The sequence below is a fragment of the Notechis scutatus genome, chromosome 3 (assembly GCF_049901735.1).
Source record: "Notechis scutatus isolate UNSWTSFEM ecotype Mainland chromosome 3, rNotScu1.2, whole genome shotgun sequence".
Taxonomy (NCBI): domain Eukaryota; kingdom Metazoa; phylum Chordata; class Lepidosauria; order Squamata; family Elapidae; genus Notechis; species Notechis scutatus.
Window position 1 is genome coordinate 47,443,612 of NC_142011.1, and position 17,429 is coordinate 47,461,040.

A 17,429-nucleotide genomic window follows, 5' to 3' on the forward strand; every position below is an offset into this window, starting at 1 on the left:
CTATCTGGCACACTTGTAAGAGGAAAGAGCTCCACATTCTTTTATGGGTTGATCTATAAATCTGAAAAGATAGATGCTTATGAACAGCCATGGCTTTAAAAATGCTGCAGTGTTAAGGATCATGAAGCTTCGCTTTTTGCTCCAGTATCAGTTGTTGTGAAGGATCTCCTTTACCTCTCAATATAACTCATTGCACTCTTTGCTTTGTAATAACTGGTCTCTGCAGAGATACTTAAAAAGTAACATACAGCCCATATTTCCGCAAAGGAGTTGAAAAAGAATCAGATGCCATTTATATCCAGTTGGTCTCATTTTTTTTGAGATGGGTTTACTATTGAAGACCAGGGGTGGGTTTCTACCGGTTCTGTCCACCTCTGTAGAACTGGTAGCTCTGAAGAGCAGCAGACATAGAACCGGTTCTATGTCTGCTGATGTTTTTGCCCACCTGGGCTGTTACCTGACCTTTATTTCCTGATTTTTTTCAATTTCAGCTGCCATACGAGGCACAGCTGCAGTTAAAAAAGCAGGAAAAAAGGGCTTTTTGAAAGGCTGCTTTTCTGTATGCAGCAGGCTGATGAATCATTACAGGCGTGCACTGGCAGCGTGCAGTGAAGCACACCGTAAATCACTGAACTTCATAAATTACCGAACTGGTAGTTAACCCTGTCGGATCCCATCCCTGTTGAAGACCTTTATAAAAATGGTCAGATTTGATGAAGTATACCTGTATATTTTTTTTCTTCAATGAGCCAGAAGTGATGCCCAGGCTAGATGCTCTTGCCCTCTTGTTTAACATGCATATAATGCTGATGAATGAGGTTATCAATTAGTCTGGGCTAAAGTATCTTAAGTATGCTGATGATCCCCAATTCTACATCTCAACCTTGGGCTTACCAAGTCTTGCCCCGATGTCTGAGATTGTGAGTGTTAAGTACAAGATGTCAGGAACTAGGATAGAATTCAAAAGTACTACAAGTTAAATTTCATGCTACCTATACACAAGAATCTGAGCTACTAACAGTCAAGGCAAATTGGCCCCAAGTAAAAATTAACAGACTTCAAGGGGGACTGGATTTAGGTCTCTTATGGGGCTTTAGAGACTCCAAACTGATGATGGGTTTGACCAGTGGTGGGATTCAAATTTTTTTACTACCTGTTCTGAGGGCGTGGCTTGGTGGGCGTGGCTTGGTGGGCATGGCAGGGGAAGGATACTGTAAAATCTCCATTCCCTCCCCACTCCTGGGGGAAGGTTACTGCAAAATCCCCATCCCCTCCCCACTCTGCTATCCTGCTTTCCAGTTCCGTTCTCCTGTGCAGGGCAACAAAAGAAGACCCAGCCAATCAGCTGGGACTCAGGAGGCAGAGAATAGAAGGGGGAGGGGCCAGTCAGAGGTGGTATTTGACAGTACTCCGAAGTATTCAAAATTTCCGCTACTGATTCTCCAGAATTGGTCAGAACCTGCTGAATAACACCTCTGGGTTTGACCTTGTTCTCGGGCTCAGCCTGGTCATCTCCTACATAGGTGTTTGGATGGGAAAGGACTCAGGCTCAATCCTAGAAAGATTGAGCGCTATAAAGATTTGGGTTCCTCAATCCTAGAATTTTTCATCTTTAATCTTGGAAGGGGTTGCCGTTTCCCATTTGAGACTAGAATCCCTCTGAGTTTTTCTTGGGCTTGCACTTCCTATTTGAAGAACTTTTCAGCTGTGGTGAGGAAGCCTTTCACTCCATCTGATGTTCTGTTGAACCAGGAAGCCCTTCAGACAGTCATTCCTACCTTAGTCACATGTGGGTATTGCAATAAGTTCCATGGGGCTGCCTTTGAAGATCACTTGGAAGATGCAGCTAGCCCACCAGCATAGACACTAAGGAGCATGCCTCAGTTTATCCATCTAATACCGCTGCTCCACAAGCTGCTGTGTTGCCAGTTGACTTCCAGATTCAATTCAAGGTGCTGGTTGCCATCAATAAAGCCCTTTACGACATAGGGCCTGAGTACTTGATAGTTTCTGCATATAGCAATAGCACTTAGATTTACATACACTTCATAGTGCTTTATAGCACTTTCTAAATGGGTTACACAGCATATTGTCCGCAACAATCTTGGTCCCTATTTTACTGACCTTGGAAAGATGGAAGGCTGACAGTCAACCTTGAGCCACTCAGGATCGAACTGCTGACAGTCAGTAGAGTTTGTCTGCAATACTGCATTCCAACCACTGTGCCACCATGATTCTATTTGCTATGATTGAACAGAATTGGCGTGCTCTGGTTCTCATCCATTAAAATGTCATCGGATGGGACCCAGAAAGGAAGTCTTCATTGTTGCAGGTGTCTACCATGCAGAACAGAGGAACATCCACACAGAGATTTACGTGACTCCCAACCTGAATATGGTTAAACAGTCTTTGAAAAACCAGACTGATCCCTCAGTTTTAGATTAGGGTTGTTTGTTTGCGTTTTGTATGATTTTACATCCATATAATGCTGATAAGTGTTTTTAATTTCTCCTGGACATAGATAATTTTTTCTTTTAATATTGTTTTTTTCTTTTTAAAATATTGTATGTCACCCAAAATCTATATGGAATTGGGCAGCCTTAAATATGACAAATACAATAAATTTAATTTCCAATAAGCCACTTATATGAATTTACTCTAGCTTGTCTTGCTAGTCCTACATGGTGTTTAACATTTGTGCCACATCATGTTTATATTGTTCACTAATACTTGGCCAGCAGAAAACTCTGGGTATGAAATTATTTAACACCAACTAAATTCTCAATACATTTTGAACACATTTGTTTAGGAGACACTGTGGTCTGATTTCTCCTCCCCAGTTATTCTAAATGTGACAAATCAATTAAATAATGAAAATGAGATAAAATCAGTGGTTTGTTCAAGTTTGTTCCATAGAAATTGTTTCTTTTTTTCAAAAAACTATATGGAGAACAGAAATGGATGTTGATATTGTCTGTCTGTCTAGCTGTCTGTCTATCTATCTAGTTACCTAGATCTACTTACCTACCCACCTATCATCTATAATCTATCTTAGCAAATGACTCTAGAATGGAATTGAAGAGAGTGTATGGCAAGAAATTAATTGCTTTCTCTGCCAGGTTATGTAGTAATCCCATGTTTCTCCTGCAAATTCAAAATAAAAAGATCTTGAAATTCCCAGTACCCCAAATTTTCTTCCAAATGTTCTAGTCCTTGGAAGTTACCTGGCAAGTGCTAGGATAAGATTTCCTGAGAAAAAGAGGATATCTTTTTCTTGTTCCAAGTACCTATATTTAATTTACATAATTCAATCCACAAAATTTAATCAGATACTGGATTTAAAAAAAAATTCAAAATCCATATTATACTTCATTGAGGTTGATGATAATGAATGTTATATCATCAAGGATTTGGAAACATCTCTTGAGAATTTCAACTGGATCCCTTACTGCTTTTATGAAGTTAGTGATTGCATATTTAGTTAGGTTGAGAGCTATTATATACAGATATCTGTTGCTGTTTTAACTATTATTGTTTTAATCACTGCTTTTTTCAGTTACATTTTAATGTTTTTATTCTGAATTCATGTAAAGTGCCAATTGATTACCCAGTGTGTCCTTAGTAAAGGATCCTTTGTCCAGACAATGCTCCTTACTTCTAGGGCATCGCAGGCTGTTTCCATAGGCTGCTCAGCTGATGTTTGGATTAAAGATAAGGGCTTAGTTTTTAAAGCCAATCAGCACAAATTAATAGTTGGAGGGTTGTGTGGATACATAGCCAGATCACTGGGCTGCAATATTTTCTTTAATGGTAATATGTGTCATATTTAAATTATCATAACTATTTATAAGCATCAAGTTACATATATCAGTCAGTAAAATCAAATGCTACAAAAATCAGTGTTATCTTTTGATCTCTTCTTAGGCAATGGGTTTTCTGTGTGTGTGTGTGTGTGTGTGTGTGTGTGTGTGTGTGTGTGAAAGCAGCAATTTTGTATTAGGTTGGAGGTCAGATTGTTTATTTACCCTGACTTCCATGAAGAAATCTGTCTATTAAATTATGGTAGACTTTCTGATTAAAATTTCATGCCCCCCATTTTTTATTCATTTTCCCAAATCTCTTCTGGATATTGCTTTTCTCTGTTAATTGTCCATATTTCAGGTTAAGTTATACTGTTCTAAGAGTAGGAGGGGAATATCAGTATCTTTATGAAACAATTTATAAACATCAAACTTCTGCCCACAAAATGCAAGAAAATGCTTCAGAGCAAACTTCTCAAATTTAAATGCTGGAGAACAGCAGTTTTCTGTAAGAGAATTATTAATATGTCACTAATAACAGTGCAGGTTTAAAGTCCCTTGTAAACAAAAACTATCCAATTAAAGGGAAGCTTCTCCAGAAGTCACTAGTTCTTTCAAAGATATCCTGACTAAATCTGCCACAATTCTGCACTATGTTCCCTTCAGACACTCAACTCCATCAGCCCCTCTTAAAGAAGGTTTCCTTTGTAGCTCTCCCAACTAAAATCTAGGATAGGTTTCTGCAGACAGTTAGGTGGTAGCAATAGCAATAGCACTTATATACCGCTGCACAGTGCTTTACAGCCCTCTCTAAATGGTTTATAGAGTCAGCATGTTGCCCCCAGCAATCTGGTTCCTCACTTTATTGACCTTGGAAGGATGGAAGGGTGAGTCAAACTTGAGCCAGTGAGGCTCAAACTTACCACAGAATTAGCCTGCAAAACTGCATTCTAACCACTATGCCACCATGGCTCTTAAATTCCTGGATCCTGCTGTTCAAATGCCTTTTTCCATTTCCAAAAGAACCTCAAAGCGAGGGGTTTAGCATTATTCCAGGGCAATGTGGAAAATTAAAGCCCACTGACACTGTACCATCCATTGAGGAAATACAGCTATCAGGAGTTCCCACAAAATATAACTTATTGGATTGGAGAGTCAGCAAATCTTAGACATATAGGCAGCAGAAGTATCCATTGTGAAATCCAAATTTAAAAGACAAGTCTACTCTTTCCTAATTCTTTCTCCCATCTTCCTTCCCCCACACACATCTGTCCTGGGTATAAAAATGAAAGCTGCATGAAGGAATGTATCTAATCAAGGAGTTCAGGAAGAGGCCACTGTAGTGGGTGAGTAAACTATGCAAACAATGATTTTCTACCTCCCTTTTCTGATGATTTTGTAATCCATAAGCAGTGCAGGAATGTAGCTGATATTTCAGAGTCTGATTTAACACACATTGTTCTTAACTATCTCACTGAAGTTCTCATGATCTTGCAACTGACTTAATCTTAGTAAGTAGCCTGTGGAATGCATGAACTGAACATTTAGAAAAGGAAAAACAGTTTCACTGCATGACTTGAGCCTTCTTCTGCTGTATAAACAACTAATATTTTGTATTATTTGTACCGGAGAACTGAAAACAGAGAAGAATTTGTGGTACAATACTTAAAATGGGTTTGGTTTTGCTTATGAAAAAAAAAATGTCCTCTGTAAATGGGAAATTTTGGAGACCACCTAGAAGGCTAGAGACTTCCAAAGGAGGCTGAGTGGGTGGCCAACCAACTTCAACCTTCTCAGACTGTCTTTCAGATACGAGTTCTTGTTGGTTTCAAACACTACATAGTGAAATTTTCACAACCCAAACAGCAGCCTAATTCGGTGACAGTGAGAAGCAAATCAAAACAGAATAAGATTCCTCTCCCAATTGCCAGTATATTTTGACCCCGTCAAATAGAATGATTCACCACTGTTATGAATGGAGTAACTAATGTAATTTTCCCTATGAGGTAAACTGCCAGTATCAGCCACATTTTCCAATTAGGCAAGACATCCTTTTTGGATAATGAGAGAAAAACAATTCTAAGATTTTATAGTCTATGGCAAAATTAGTACTAATTAGTACAAGCTGAATCCAAGGAAACTGCCAAATAACAGCTGTATAAACTTTGCGCAAGGAAACAATTGTCTGGACAAGCTCTTTATTGACTCCTTCAAAGAAGCTGTGGAACAACATGGAACAGAACTGAAGATAAACTCTACTTTGAGTCAGACTCAATTCCTGGTGAATTTATAATTATAAACCATCATTATAGAAATGGTTTGCCTTTGCCATCTCTTTTTTCTTTTCCTCCTTAGGAAAAAGTTTTGCTATATTTTTAGGATTTGCTACTCTTTTCCCATCTAAGTATTAACCAAAATTGATGCTATTTTATGTTTTCAATCACCCAAAGTACTTGTATTGAGACAGAATTGGGCATTTTTACTTTCCAGTTTATTGCAGTCCATAAAGAAAAATCATTATAGGATCAACCTCTTAAATGTAGCAGTCACATTAGCTTCTCTAAAGCCACATTCTCAACGATGATGAGCAAATCTTTGTACAACCCATTCCTTTCCAGAATGATTATGGCATCAGTGATAAGTTGTTGCACTTCAACTTTACAATTAAATATTGAAGCAATTTTCCAACATAAATTTGGGAACAATTGTTGTCTGTGAAGAAAAAGACAGTATAATAAAGAATCCCTGATCAAACCAATGTCCAGTGTTATTATGGAACTCTGATCTCCATTGTGCTGGATTGGTAGCATCTATTATCATTCCATATTAATAGATTTCTTTTTATTTTATCCAGAAAATAAATATTTTAAGTCAACAGATATTTTGGATTCAGTTCATAAAAGAAACACCTTTCTAGATTTTTAGATGAATGAGGAAATAAATAATATAAATTTGCATGAAGTTACCTTATACCTAAGATAGAGAACTAGTTGCCTCCCAGATACAGTACATTGGACTACAACTTTCACAATATTTTGTCAGTGGTTTGCTGATGCTAAATTTAAATCCAAAACAACACTATCGTGTCTACTCCTGTCTTGTAATAAATCAGCTTGTTGTCCCAAAGGTGCTTTTTCAAGAGGCAACTGGACTTTCTTGTTATTCTTTGAAGACGTTTTGCTTCTCATCTAAGAAGCTTCTTCAGTTCTTGTTCAAAGAATAACAAGAAAGTCCAGTTGCCTCTTTAAAAAGCACCTTTGGGACAACCATGACCTAGATCTTGCCAACTTTAAGACTTGTGGACTTCAACTCCCAGAGTTAAAGTCCACAAATCTTAAAGTTGGCAAGGTTGGAGACCCCTGACCTAGATGACTGATAATCTCCATTAAAATGACATTGTTGTATTGTCGGAAGCTTTACAAATATAAAGTACAATGCCATAGCTACTGGCAAAAGCCTTCATAGAAACTTATAGGCCTCTCTCCTCCATCATTTCCAAAATGACAAAAATGTTTTTATTTTAAAAGTTCACTTTGTTACCAGAACCCTCTTATCGGCAAAGCTTGTGTTGTATCACTGACCTAAAACTTTCCATGTCATTTTATCTATTTTAAAACAAATACCTAAAATTATGATAGGCTTAATCTTAGAAGGAGAGCAAGTTTGGGATAGAAGTTAAGACATTAGATTAGAAATTGAGAGACTGTGAGTTCTAGTCAGGGGTGGGATTTAAATTTTTTAACAACCAGTTCTGTGGGTGTGGCTTAGGTGGTGGGCGTGGCTTGGTGGTCATCTGACTGGTGGACGTGGCTTGGTGGTCATGTTATTGGCTGGATGTAGCCCACTCAATATCACTCACATTGAGGCACGCATCTCCTCGCCTGGCCTCTCATGACTGTGGGGATGCTGCAACAGTCATAAGTGTAAAAAATGGTCATAAGTCACTTTTTTCAGTGCTGTTGTAACTTTGAATGGTCACTCCACACAAGCAAAGTACCAGCAAAGGAGGGGAAAGAAAACTCCAGAGACGTTCCTGAGACAAGAAGTCTAGTCCTGCCAAGAATGTAATAAGGGTTAACGAAGAGGCAGTTTCTGTAAGCAACGCCAGAATGTTTGCTTCCTGCCTTCCTTACAGGATTAGGCCAGTAATTTCTTCTAACAACCAGTTCTCCGAACTGCTTGGAATGTTAACAACCAGTTCTAGCAAATAGGTACCAACTGGTAGAATCCCACCCCTGGTTCTAGTCCTGCCTTAGGCACAAAGCCAGCTGAGTGACCTTGGGTTAGTTATTCTCTCTGAGCCCTAGGAACCACTTCCAAAAAACCTTCCCAAGAAAATTTGTTGAGACTTGTCCAGGCAGACATTAATTATCATCAATTATTATATTAATTATACGCAACTGAAGAGAAGAAAGTTTAGAAGAGAAAAGAAATAAGCTTAGAAGAGGAAACATAAAATAATATTTGTAAAGGAACAATTGTTTTCTTCAAATGCAGATTTTACCATGATCCATTATACCTAGCCACATTTTTGTCAATTGGATGTTCAGTCCTAGAAAATGCAAACATTGCTCAGACCCTTCTTATTTGTAATATCAAGTTTACTTGAATATAATAATTAAATTAATAAAATTGGCCAATATTGAGGCTGAAGCCAATCTTGGTACAAAGAGCACAAACTACAACATTTTTAAAGGTCAGACTCAACTAAAACAAACAGATGGCAACCCTTCAGAAATACACCAGGCTAAGCAACTTGGTAACAGATTAAAATAATTACTCTCTTGCTTCTTCCTGTTCCATTCCCTGGTTTTTCAAATAGTGGATGTGAGCCAAAGGTGCCCACATAATAAAAACAGAAATATGCTAAGGTTCTTTCCTGTACCTTTGGTTTGGTTAGAGAGCTTTTTTTTTTTTTTTTCTTTGAAGAATTGCAGCAAGATTCCCAGGAGGAAGCAGATTAGAATTATGTATCATGTTCTTACCTTCTTCTTTCATATCAAAAAGAAATGGTGAACATGCTGCATGGTGTATTGAAACTATGTTATTATTTTTGCTGTGATATAATTGTTGTTGTGTCAAATTCTCCCACATTCAATTTCCAGGAGGTGTCATTCCATTAAAACCCACCAAAGTAAAATGAGGCTGTAGAACCATAGAATGGAGCAATTTTGAGACTCTCAGACCCAAAAGCACAGGTGTTTGTGTTTGTGTGTGTGTGTGTGTGTGTGTGAGAGAGAGAGAGAGAGAGAGAGAGAGAGAGAGAGACAATAACGTTGTGCAATAATCACAAAGGATGAAGGAGAAGATGGTCTACTTGACTAAAATTATCATGGAATTTGGCAGTTGTTTCCATTCTAAAGCTTAGTTATTCTAGCAGATGGATGTTTGAAATTCTGTTGAAGTGTTCAGTATCTAAACCAGACTCCTTCTTTGTAGGACTATTAGCCATGAGAATGCTCTTTCAGAACCAGCTTTGGGTGAGACTTCAGTCAATTTTTGGCAAGTTGCATTTTCCCGGGACAGTACAATTGTCTGAAAGCTATTTATATTTTAGTAAGATCAGCAAATAATCCTGCCATTTTAGGCCATCCTTTTGTTTTTAAACATATAAATATAAAGTATAAATAAAATATAAATAAAGTTTACTATTAACTCTCAATTGGGTGGGTATGTTGACATTTACAATGTAGTAAATGTAGTAAAACTGCAGTTTAAATGAACTGATAATATATCATTTCTGATGTGTGAATATATTCTGTAGAAAAAGTAATTGGACAATAAATATATTGTTTCTCATTGGCAAAGAAGAATAAAATTACCGTATATACTCGAGTATAAGCCGAGTTTTTCAGACCATTTTTTGTCCTGAAAAAATCCCCCTCGGTTTATACTCGAGTCAGATTCCCCTCTGAAAAAAAAATGGGCTCAGAAAACAACGCGAGCCGAGGTCGCTTCGGCTCCACTCGGCTTTTCCAACATCCGGCACTGCCCTGTTCTATGTGCCGGGCCCGGCAAGTCTGAGCAGCCAGCGCGTGGAGCAGGACGGCGCCGGAGATCGTTGGCTGCCTCTTTCGCAGCACGGGAGGCCTCCCCCGGCTGGCCAGCTGCTCTCCTCCTTCTCTGCCTGTTTGTTCTGTGTGACCGAGGAGGAGGAGACCGGCCGGCTGGTTGGGGGAGGCTTTCTGCGCCGAGGGAGGCGGCTGCTGGTGTCCGGTTTTGCTCCGCTTCTCCGATGGTCCGGCGCGGCCGTTCTTTACTTGGGCAGCCGGGCGCCCGCAACGGCGCCCACGGCGGCAACAGGCAGTTCCGCCCGGGCTCCGCTCAGGTGTCTGGCTGGGGCTGTTGGGAGTTGCTGCCGCCGGTCCCGCCCCAGTCCCGCGTCGCCTCGGGAAGGGAAAGGCAAAGCGCCTTTTGCCTTTCCCTTCCCAGCTGGGGCTGTTGGGAGTTGCTGCCGCCGGTGCGGCCCCAGTCCCGCGTCGCCTCAGGAAGGGAAAGGCCACGGCTTGGAAGGCTGCCGCTGGAGCGAAGCTGCGCGCAGCCACGCCGGACGGTTCCGACCGAGCCCCGAGCGTCATCTTTGGCGCCCGCCCAGCGCCGCGGAGCTCCCTGTACCGGGAGAAGGGGAAGACCCCCGGGCGGGGCAGGGAGAGAGCTTCTCCCGCCCGCCCCTCTTTCCGCGCCCACAGGTGTCCCCGCAGGACGACCCCGCCCCGCAGTCGCTGCCGCTTGAAAGAGATGGGCCGGGGGTGGGTAAAAAGGCGCCGGGCGCCCTTGAGGAGAAGGTCCCACGTTCGCCTGTCTGCCCACGGATGTCAGCAGAGCTTTGCCGCTGCTTCGTCCGGGGTCTCTGGGCAAACACGTCCACCCGAGCGGGGCTTGTCGCCTCCGGCACGCAACGAGCGCTGCCCTCGGATTCCCTGTCCGGTTGCCCCCTTTTGAGGGCGATGGCAGTAAACTGTTCCCGTAGCAGCGGCTGCTCCTCTTTCCCGGCTGGGCTGGTGAACGAAGCTTCATAGGGCACCTTCGGCTCAGCAATTCTCTCCGCCGGAGCGGCTGGTCCCGGGAGGCCGGCCCCTCTGCCCGGAGGGGCTGTGGGGAGGGGGCTCCGGTCCGGCCTTCCGAAGCCTTGAATTCGTCCCTCTCGCTGATACGCCTGAGGCGCCCCTGGTTTCCTCGCCGGCTGGTTCCTCCGCCACAGAGCGAAAGACGCGCTTCCCTCAGGGAGAGCAGGGGATGCGGGTCCTGAGGCAGCCAAGTCCCCCCAAATGCTTGCAGTCCCACCTGCCATCCGGACGGTCGCCGCGCTCCCCTCTGGACTCTGCCGGTGCCTGTGCCCTCCAGAAGGCAGGAGGGTCACCCGGGTGGTTTTGTTTTTAGCAAACCTGAGAGGAGCACCAGGGTGGGGAAAGGGGAACACGTGACTACGCAGGAGCTGTTCTGGGGTTCTTTCCTGCTTCTTGTGCAATCTCACGCCCCTCCCGAGAAGGGACACCCTGACCCCCATTTGGGACTTGCGCCTGACAGGGGCCTGATGGAGCCCAGAGCTTTGGAAGTCATTCATTCTTCCAGGCTGCACATGAAGGACATAAAGAGCTTCCAGGCTCTTGAGAAGGGGGGGGAGAGGCCAGCCTGATGAGGTCTCTGCTCCATCTGACCCTGGAGTAGTGGGGTAGTTGTGATTGCAGGGAAGCCAGGCAACAAATTACAACTCTGGCCTGGCGGGTTGATTCAGACCGCCCTGAAGGAGGACAGAACCCACGTGAAGTTGTGATAACATTCAGAGCCAAAAACAGCCCCCACCCCTCTTCGGAGAACCCAGTAGTTCCCACCAAAGAGAGGGCGAGGGTGCAAAGGCTGGTCTGAACACAGCTCAGATCTGGCTTTTTAATCAGGGCCAGGGGAGCCCCCTGAAATGCAGGTCCTGGGCCGCATCCTGATACTTTCCTTGGTGCTCTGGGCAGAAGTAACTGGCCTGCTTCAGTCACAGTTCAGCAGAACACCCCACTAAGTACCCCAAGGTTTAGTGAACCATAAACCACTGTTGGCTCCAACAAGGGGACAGGCCAGGAAGAAGTAACTGGGGTTTAGTAAATCTAGAATCATTTTAATCCCAATCCAGATTGAATCCATACAGTCTTAACTCTGCGAAGCCTCGTTCACCAGCCCAGCCGGGAAAGAGGAGCAGCCGCTGCTATGGGAACAATTTACTGCCATCGCCCTCAAAAGGGGGGGCAACCGGACAGGGAATCCGAGGGCAGCGCTCGTTGCGTGCCGGAGGCGACAAGCCCTGCTCGGGTGGACGTGTTTGCCCAGAGACCCCGGACGAAGCAGCGGCAAAGCTCCGCTGACATCTGCGGGCAGTCAGGCGAACGCGGGACCTTCTCCTCCAAGGGCGCCCGGCGCCTTTCTACCCACCCCCGGCCCGTCTCTTTCAAGCAGCGGTGACTGCGGGGCGGGGGTCATCCTGCGGGGACACTGGTGGGCGCGGAAAGAGGGGCGGGCGGGAGAAGCTCCTCTCCCTGCCCCGCCCCGGGGGGAGGTCTTCCCCTTCTCCCGGTACAGGGAGCTCCACGGCGCTGGGCGGGCGCCAAAGACGACGCTCGGGGCTCGGTCGGAACCGTCCGGCGCGCCCGATCCGATGCTAGCGCAGCGGCTGCGTGCAGCTTCGCTCCAGCGGCCTTCCAAGCCATGGCCTTTCCCTTCCGGCGGCAGCAACTCCCAACAGCCCCAGCCGGGAAGGGAAAGGCAAAAGGCGCTTTGCCTTTCCCTTCCCGAGGCGACGGGACTGGGGCGGCACCGGCGGCAGCAACTCCCAACAGCCCCAGCTGGGAAGGGAAAGGCAAAAAGCGCTTTGCCTTTCCCTTCCCGAGGCGACGCGGGACTGGGGCGGCACCAGCGGCAGCAACTCCCAACAGCCCCAGCCGGGAAGGGAAAGGCAAAAAACGCTTTGCCTTTCCCTTCCCGAGGCGACGCGGGACTGGGGCGGCACTGGTGGCAGCAACTCCCAACAGCCCCAGCCGGGAAGGGAAAGGCAAAAAGCGCTTTGCCTTTCCCTTCCCGAGGCGATGCACCGGCGGTAGCGACTCCTGACTCAGGGGGCCTCCGAGGGAGGGGAAGAGAGTGACTCCTGCCTCCCGCTGTCGTCATCATCTTCTTCTTTTGGGTTAGTGAATCAATTAAACCTTTCATGATGGTGAGATCGTTTCCCAAATTAATTATTTTTATTTTTGAAATTTACCAGTAGCTGCTGCATTTCCCACCCTCGGCTTATACTTGAGTCAATAAGTTTTCCCAGGTTTTTTGTGTAAAATTAGGTGCCTCGGCTTATATTCGGGTCGACTTATACTCGAGTATATACGGTAAGTAAATGTAAAACAAAACTGCCTGATATTATGAATGCATTTCTTAAGGACTAATTACTTGTGACAGTTTATGCCTTAGTTGTTTTATTTATTTAATTTAGAATATTTATACCCTGCCTCTAGAGTGCATGCAGCAATCTTAAAAAGTCTGTCTGTCAGTCTGTCTGTCTGTCTGTCTGTCTATCTCCCTCCCTCCCTCCCTCCCTCCTCTCTCTCCAGCTAAATCTAGAACTTTCTTGAATATAAAAATAACACAGAAAGCCATGTAAAATCTCCAGTAAAACCCAGTTACTTACTTGGGTTCAAGAATTCCTGTCTTCCTCCTTCCCCACAATGATAAGTTTTTTTTAAACAAAAATATTATTTGAATTCTTGGAATAAGTATGCATCTTTAGCTTATAGGTGTTATTGGCTGGGCCCTATTAGATTTCTTCTAATTTAAATCAGCACAAATATCTAATAAATATCTAAGGAATTAAAAGAGAAAGGCTATATACTCTGTGTGTGTGTGTGTGTGTGTGTGTGTATAGATATAGATATAGATAGATAGATGATAGATAGATAGATAGATAGATAGATAGATAGATAGATAGATAGATAGATAGCCTTTCTCTTTTATATATAGCCCACCAAGCCACGCCCACAGAACTGGTAGTAAAAAAATTTGAATCCCACCACTGATGTGTGTGTATGTATGTGTGTTTATGTTTATGTGTGTGTATGTGTGTTGGTGTGTCTGTGTGATTCTGTGTGTGTCCCATTCTTATTAGAGCAGGAAAATCAAGAAATCAGCTTTTCAAACCACCTAGTTCTATAGCAGCCTCCTCTCTGACTGCTTCCAGCCTTGACTGTCAAGAGCCCTTGGAAATGGAAATGGAACACACTGAAAAAAGCCTCCTCCTTCTCAGGATTTATCGGTCAGTTAAAACGTACATGAATCCTTACGCTGCCATTCCCAGCTTGATTGAGACAAACGTCTTGAAACTATTCTGTAGAGAATCCTTTGACCCAGAATTGTGGCTGCAATTCGTCAGCTCCTGATTTGTTGGATCAACCAGCATGCCAGGTTGTTTGTGGAATTCAACGGCAGGGCTAGTGAAAGATTTGGCTCCGAGATATGGGCTGTTATGTAAAAAAAAACATGTGCCTTCCCTGGAGGAGGCAGACAGTTGCAACAGGGCCTTGATCCTTCAACAGCATCCCCCTGGGGTTATGAAATCCTGATTTGGAAGGAGAAATCATGCTGCAGCATGCTCTTTTCTCTTGTGAAAATGAACTGGGGGGGGGGGACAAGGAGACTTGAAGCATGCTATGAGCAAGAAGTAGCTTGAATGTTATACGCAGACAATGCGCCAATGTTACCAAAAGATACTGAAGCAGAGAGTAATAATGCATGCCTGAGAGAAGAATGAAACAGCAGGCAATCAGATGCTTCTTTATTATTGAATGTTCGCAGAATATAATAAATCCTTCATCTCCCTCCTTGTGTTCTGTGGATTGCTTCCTCTGTCTGCCGTAGACAAAGCCTGCCTTTTGAGCTGTCAACCAGTTTATCAAGCTCCAGAGGCAGTCTTGGGAAAGGGGCCTTTTTCTTAGTAGGTTTATTCCTTCAATGTGCTGCCCAAGTCTATATTCCTCTTGTTCAAGGAGGCAGGAGCTGGGCAGATGTGTTTAGATTGGGACCAGGTGGAGAGGGGATGTTATAACTCCACAAACCTCTCTACAGAGGTGGAAGATTTTCTCCCTTACAGATTTCATCTGGTGAAATAATGGCAGTGGGTTAAGTTAATTGTTACAGATACTCCAAAACAGGTCATGAGAATGTTAGTTTCAATACTGTATTTCTATAAAGCTTTATTTATAGAGTCTAGTGTTTACTCTTTCCTTGCAATGTGTCATCAGATTGATTAATTGATTTGAGGGAAAATGATAGCAAGGAGCAAAAAGCATATGAAGAGGCTCCCCAATAATTCATGCATATCTCTAAATGTAAAATTATGCCTTTTAAATTATTTTAGTTTGAAAGTAGTTTGGTAACAAAGGATCAGTGTGTAAAAGATCCCTATGTATTGCTTTATTCTCATGGTTTATTGTTTTAATTATTACCTGCCTTGAGCAATGGGAATAATATGGCAGGATAGAAATTTTCATACTTCTTTCTAATATTTCTTTCCAAAAAAAAGCCTCTTAAAATTAATTGGTATAATCATAATTAACACATAGTGATACATACAACAAGGTAAAGTGATATTTGCTAACCCTTAAGGAGTGGTATAAGTACACCGGACAAAGCTAAAACTAACAGCAAATAGTATACACTTAAGCCAAGTATTACAACTGGGTAGGGGTCCCACTGCAAAACGAGTGTATAGCTAGATTAAAAGAGCAGGTGAAGATATAGTCACAATTTAACTCAATTTAATTTTAACAGATAATTAATATTTATATTTACTAAAACATTTTAGTATAAAATTACAAGGAGAAAAACAAAATGCATTCATATGAAGGACACAAACCATTGTGAACAAGACAGATTTTAAAAAATTGGAACAAAACTTCATCAATTAGTACAAGTTATACAATTCTAATTATAGCTACATAAAAATTCCTACAGATCGGTTTGTAAAGCATGAATTGAATATCAATCACACAGAATCATATTGTCCAGTCTTTCCTTTATGTTGATAGACAGAATGTTCAAAGGCTGAGAGCTAACACAGTACATCAAGTGAAGCTTTGACATCTGATACCAACATATGATAACCTTTTGGCATTTAACCAGTGTTCTTTGTGAATGCACATATTATAATTTTTTCAAGTATATTTTAGTAACATATTAAAATGGTTAAATCTTGGCTTTCTTCTAAGACTTCAGTTTATCTTAGTAAGAATATTCAACTAATAAAGAATTAACAAAGTTTGTGACCAAATGTTTGTTTTTTGATAGCCTGTTGGTTTCCAGAGGGCACTTGGGAAGTTTCCCAGCTTTCCTGCATGTTGCTTGGTTCAGTGCCTGATGGGCCACTGGCATCAGGAGATGAATTGGGTAAGGATTCTATTGTCCCTAAGTGGCCACTTTCTGAGTACCATTCCTGACTTATGCCTTGATTTAATGAGGCCCTCCAGCAAATGACGTCCCAGAAATTATACCTGGATCAGACTGTGACCAATTTACACAGCACTTTGTCAACAAAAACATTGAGATTCACATGGGCAAGTCTGCAGGAATGAATGGTTTGCATTATCTTGTCCTGTCTGGCAATCTGGGGTTCTTTTATGGTCTGTGAGCCCTGAGGAAGTGGATAAGATGCTATCTAATCTATGTTTTGTGACATGTAGGTTAGTCTCTTACCCAACCTGACTATTACAAGAAACAAGCAGAGGAGTGACCATGTGGATCCACAAGGTGGTCAGTCACCCTGAAAGAGTGAATGGCTTTTGATACTGTTGACCACATTATCTTATTAGATCATGTGCCAGAGGTTGAGGATTTGGACATTGTTTTGTAGTGGTATTGCTCCTTCCTCTCTGGATGGTTGCAGTCTGTTATAGTTAGGGAGCGCGGTGGCTTATGTGGTTAGGCCACTGGGATGACAATCAGCAGGCTCATGTTCAAGATCCGGTTGCTGCCACGTGATGGGGTGAACTCTCATCACTCAGGTCCAGCTCTTGCTGACTCAGCAGTTTGAAAGCAGGAGACCGAGTAGATAGATGGGTACCACTTTTGTGGGCAACTTAAAGGGGACATGAAAGAAGTCCCCAACAGGGCATCCCCCAAGTAAGGATGATGTCGCTGTTCAATCCTTTCAACCCGGAAGTGCTTCCGTGCTCCTGACATGAATGTAATAGTAGTCTCTTATAGTAGGAAGAAATGTTCAGCCTGGTAGCCTTTCACTTCTCTTCACTTCACAAGCACTTCACTTCAAAGGGGTTGGTCCTCATATACACAGACACACTTTTTAACATCTACATAAAACTGATAAGGGAAATGATCTGGCCCTTTGTGATTTTGGGTTCTTTCTGTACTCCTGATTTCTGCTTGAACTGGTGGAAGCCAGGGTTATGAGGACCTTTTAAGCTATTGCCATATAATTGTAAAGCCCTTCAGTGGTTTGTCACCTGGAAACCTACAGGATCATGTCCTCCAAGCAGACTTTTCCTAGCCTTTTAGATTATGCATGGAGGAACTCTTTTTTGTCCTTGTGTGCAAATGACAGAAGAGCTGTTAAAAAGTGTTGCTTCTCCATAGCAGTGCTAATACTCA

At 42.9% G+C, this 17,429-nt stretch overlaps 1 protein-coding gene across 10 annotated transcripts in view; it reads left to right on the top strand.

Annotated features, from left to right (window-relative positions):
* The window catches only part of PLEKHA6 (pleckstrin homology domain containing A6), a 214,915-nt gene that overhangs the window by 110,756 nt on the left and 86,730 nt on the right, over positions 1 to 17,429 (top strand). The window contains exon 2 of one of the 10 annotated variants that reach the window (XM_087959715.1): positions 5,093 to 5,146. The exons of the other annotated variants lie outside the window; for them this stretch is intronic. The gene's annotated coding sequence lies outside the window, so the exon portion shown is untranslated. The remainder of the gene's footprint in view (positions 1 to 5,092; positions 5,147 to 17,429) is intronic. 10 annotated transcript variants of the gene reach the window in all.